The following is a 5,264-nucleotide window of genomic DNA, read 5'->3' on the forward strand; positions in this document are numbered from 1 at the left end:
ATGAAGTCAGGGCACATGCAGAAACACACACACAGACACACACACACAGACACACACACACACACACACACACACACACACACACACACACAGAGTAGATATGACTTGTATTGTACAATGTATACACAAATGTGTATTCACTGAAGTAACAATGGCAGAATTTAATACTACTGCAATACAATTGTGAACAATTGAATTCAATATTTAATTTAGCATGTGTTGCAATAATAGCGTTACCAAATTAAATGTACAAGTTGAAATATAATTTCAGCATCACCATCAGATTGTAGGCTGTAGCCAACTAGAAGAAAGAAAAGGAGGGGAAGTTTTGAAGCTCTGAAGAGCGGCAGTCTAGAACTTGACAGTGGATTGCACAAACAACTAAAAACATGACAACAATGTCAAACTGTCCACCACATACCAGACCAGGTCCTAACACACAGTACTGCACTGCAGGTGAATAAAAACGTCTACAACTCTCAGCTTTCACAGGTTTTCAAGTTGTTGATGTAGTTTGTAGGTCCATATGGTTTAATCCCAAAGACTCAAGCAAAAAAAGCTTAAGCAAAAAAAAAAAAAACCAGAAAAAAACCTTTCATATTTCTCATTCGTTTTTTGCTTATTGTGCTTGATATTTTTTCCGTTGTTCCTTTTGTACTTTGAAACTCAGTGGCATCAAATTGTGGCAGCAGGAGTACCAAGAGCAAATATTAAATCAATAACACACACACACATGCTGCTCCTTTTATCCATTTGTAGCACCAAAGTCCTCAAACTAGCCTCGTCCCTCACAGCATCTTTCTCTCTATCAGACCATTTTGTCACTGCCCGGCTGTTCACTTGTCTTGCCCTTAAAGCTTAACATCACTCTGCTCTGTCTTTTGTTTCACATTTCACTGAAAGGTGTGCTGAAGACTGGAGTCACCATCCTGTGGCCAAAGAAGACTAAATGGAGTAAAGATGTGTATGTCATGTCTAGCCACCTTTGTCTATAGCTTCAGTAGCAGTAGTAGCAGTGTTTCAAATTGGAAAGGGCAGTTTGCTCTGTCTTGATTGTACAGTATATGCTGATGGAGATCAAATCAGGTTCACTTTCATTTCTTTTTTTTCCTGACACTGCTGACTTTGTTTCCAAGTGTTTTGCTCCTCTTTTTGGTGTCTGAGATGAGCACCCCCAACATCTTCTTGATCCTGTCTACATGTTTGCCTGGAGTCAGCCAGGCATACGGTGAAGATTAACCACACATTGTCCTGTTTGTGTTTTTGTATGTCTCTCTGTAGCCTGCATGTTGGGGAAAACAAAACACCATCTGAGCATGTCCAGGATTATCGTCATCTCCATGGCGACTGCCTCCTCCACCTCCACCTCCTGCTCTTTCTCTCCTCACTACTCTCTCCATCTCCGTGTGGGTAATCTGTGGTGTTCGCTCTGCAGCGCCCACTCATTCATCTCCCATCCCTACCACAAAATCTGAATTCTGAAATTGCAAAAGGAGTAATAAACAAGATTGACTGCAGCTCTCCCTATTGATCGCTGCTCCAATGTGCTTACATGATTTGTAATATCCCCCCACTCGCCACCCCTCCCCTTCTAGTCCTCAAACAACAGCACCCAATGGCCAGGCCACATAGGGACAATTATAATGGGACAGGAATCAATTTCTACTAGATTAAGATTCTTGTTCTCCTGTGGCCATAGGGGTTTAAATGCGAAAGGAAACATGTTCTGAGAAAGACACTTATATAAAAGATATAAAAACCCAGTAGAGAAGGCTTCCATTATAATTTTCATTTCAAGGTGATTGTATCAAACACTAGTATGCTGCTATCAGCTGGCAGTCAGAATCATCTTCATCAACAATAATTTTCAAAACGTTGTTTTTTGTTTTTTTTTTACTTCTGGTCTTATCTTCCTGGTGTCTGCATGAAAAATATCAGGAAAAAAGAAATGAAAGCAGATAAAAGCTTGAAATTCGTGAGAAATGTTTTTGTCTGACTCAAAACCTCAAAAACCAATACATGCTAAGTGTTGAGATGAATGTTGCTGTCTATGTCTTTAATGCAAAACAGCCTCACAGTGTGGCTCTATTTATTGTTCATTGATTGATAGTTTACTGAACAAGCTGCTCAATTGCAGCTTCTACCTCTCAGTATTTACACCGTTGATTCTCAAATGAGAAAAACATGCATGGATCCTGATCAAGAAATGTGTTATCCTTAATGTAAGTGACATTAGACTTTAGCTTTTGGACAAATGGATGCTTGAGTCTCCTTGTCACATTTTTCAGATGTGTGCACTGACATGAGACCAACTCCCAGTGTAGTGACAATTAGGTTTTTGCCAGGGACCGAAGACTTTGATTTGTTATTCACTGATAACAGTGTGTGTGTGCATTCAGCACAATCGCTGCTATTCATGAGCAGAGAAGAAAGAGAGGGGGATAGAGGGAGAGAAAGTCTGAATTCCACAGTACACCACCAGATATTTAAGTACAATAAGATGCGGGATCCCCTTTTCCCCTCCTTCTCCCTCTCTTAGCTATGCTTCCACTCCTCTTATTACCATGTTTACAGCATTGTGGCACCCGGAAAGCTATGTTGGCTTTGGTAGTGGCGGCATGGAAAATAAAGGGAAGGAATTTTGAAAACATGTCAGTGACTGCGCTGATATAAGAGGATCAGACATGCAAGAGTGGAATTGGGCCCTTAAGTGTTCCAAAAGAGAATAAAAGGCGAATTATCATTTAATCCCATCCTGGTCAGTACACGGAGGAGTATGAGAGGAGAGAAGAAGGATTCATTTGTGCAACAAAAGGATGTGAGACACTGGGAATGGTGTCAGACAAAGGTTTGTGGTGTGGGAGGATGAGGAAGATGCCAGTAAACAGCAGCAGAGCCACTCGGGCAGGTAGAAAAAGTTCTTCTATGCTAACGTTTCCCAAAGGAATATGAGTTCCTCCTAAATATTTGATCATATCTAGACTCAGTGAACAGTGAGGCAATGACAAGGAAAAGGGCCAAGCTGCAACAATGTAGGATGAGCTGAAAATTTTGACTTTTCTCAACTGTGATTCATAAACCAATGATTATGAATTTGTAGCTTTTGCCTTCAACAGAGTGGAGTCATGATATTGTTTTACAACACTGTGGGCCTCCTGTTTAGTATCAGGCATGAGAAAGCAGACACTGCATGCCTGTCTGTTGGCTAAAAAAATACCATCATTTACTGCATTCTGCATACAAACAGCTAGCTGGGTTTTACGTGCAAAATGGCCCCATGTCACAACATTGCTCTGAATAAAAGTTAAACATGAGTCACTGTAATGCGTACCTGAGATAAGCACAAAAGTAATGCATCTCACTGAGTGCAGGCCTGTTTGTTTCATTATGAGAGAGCTGAAGAGATAAATGCACAGGGATAGGGAGAGTGTGTTTGTGTGTGAGTGTGTGTGTGTGTGTGTGTGTGTGTGTGTGTGGAATCCACAGCTGGCTATCTCACTTGTGAACATAAAACATTCCACAACAGAAGAGTAGGCTGCGATACCCACTGTCAAATAAATAAATGTTACTCTTATTTCCTCTATAGGGAAGGCACTGTAAACCATAAGGGGAGGCTTTGTTTGATCAGGGAGGTAAAGCTTTCCTATACAAGGAAACATACAGACAGGGTTCTGCTAGTTATGCCAAGGCTGCTCTTGCGTGACCGGAAATATGTCTGAGGAGACAAACGAGAAGAGATGCAGGTGCTCTACAACTACAAGGTAAATCTCCAGCTTCCTGTAATGACTTACATGTCCCTTGTTATGCAGCTGCAAGTCCCAATGAATGTAATATCTCCATCAGAGAAATGCTCACAAAGGTGAATAATGTACTCCTTGTGGATTTACATCATTTTATTTTTCAAGGAAGATAACTGCTTTCCTATTTTGTGATGCATTTTTAAAATAATATATGAACAGTTTTCCAGATGTTGCAGAGATACAGTAAGAAATAATGACAGCCTCTACAAATGTCTTGAAATTGTGTTGTAAAACTCTTAAAATACAGACTACAGTTCATGAATAATGACATGAATAATGTTTGTTCCTCCACAAGGACAGATTATGTCTTCCTCAAATGGAAAGGTCAGGTAAAGGTCCGATTTAAGGTTAAGTTAATATTTTAGCAACAGTTAATTTAGAAAAATGTGTTGTTGTAAAAGGTCGCCAGTGACAGCAAGCAAATTAAAGTTAAAGGAAACTGAACTGACAACTTACCACAAGACAAAGGCAAGCGTAAGAGAGAACTGGCTGGGTCTCTAAAATGCTTTGTGTCAGCCTGCTCACCGTTTCTCCTTAGCTGATTAGGTGCCATTGGCAGAATTTTTTTCACTTCAATTTTAAATTTTCAAGCCCCCACTCATGGTGTATTACCATTATCACTTACTGTGAGACTCCATCGAGCTGTCTGGTACCTGTGGACATGCGTGAAAATTGCTTCAAAATGCTAGTCTAAATGTAAATGGACTCAGGTAATTGTTATCTTTTGTGACTAGAACTTTTCTCATTGACTACACTTTTTAGGGTATTCTGATTTTTTTCATTCAGCATAATTTGAATTTAATGCCCCAGACGCATGGTGAAATAGGGTCATACAACCTGTTTTAAAAAAGCATTTCTGATACTTTAACCTCTGTGTTTTTAAGTGCCTTCAATTTGAATGGAGTAGTAACAACACTGTTTTGTCTGTGAAGAACCTTTGCAAACTATTACAGTGTGTTTGATATTGTCGCACATCTATTTACCATGGTACTAACCTTTCCCCTGTTTTCTCTGACTGTTCTAGTGTATCTATACGCAGCCCCAGATTGAGATGAGCCCTGTTAAAATGTTTCCCAAGTATCTTAATTTTGTTGGCAATACCTGTGTCCCCATCTGTTCTCAATTTGTTAAACCTTGGCAGAATTCTGGATCCTCTAATATCCAGATTTTTTTTTAAAGTAATGTTCCATGAAACATATGATGTTAAAAAATTAATATTTAACCCTGAATCATGACTGCAAATGTGATGAACAATAAGCAGATAACACATACAAGATATATAATATATGACACATACAACAATGTATCTTTTGATCATGCCCAAGGTAAATGTTTCTAAATGCCATGGGCGTTTTCCAGATACGTTTTGGCACCTCATAAGCCAGGTGTGTTTTATTCCTTCTACCCCAACTATCCTAGCACTACTAACTCCTCTTTGACAGAAAAGGTTTACTTTCATTCCTC

General features: G+C 39.6%; 1 long non-coding RNA gene across 1 annotated transcript in view; it reads left to right on the forward strand.

Moving 5' to 3' along the window:
• LOC123971339 overlaps positions 1–1,766 on the forward strand; it is a 46,201-nt gene extending 44,435 nt beyond the window's left edge. Inside the window, exon 3 of the long non-coding RNA XR_006825154.1 lies at positions 1,282–1,766. This is a non-coding gene — a long non-coding RNA (uncharacterized LOC123971339). The remainder of the gene's footprint in view (positions 1–1,281) is intronic.
• The last annotated feature ends 3,498 nt before the right edge of the window (positions 1,767–5,264 follow it).

This window comes from Micropterus dolomieu, linkage group LG05 (assembly GCF_021292245.1).
Source record: "Micropterus dolomieu isolate WLL.071019.BEF.003 ecotype Adirondacks linkage group LG05, ASM2129224v1, whole genome shotgun sequence".
NCBI lineage: Eukaryota > Metazoa > Chordata > Actinopteri > Centrarchiformes > Centrarchidae > Micropterus > Micropterus dolomieu.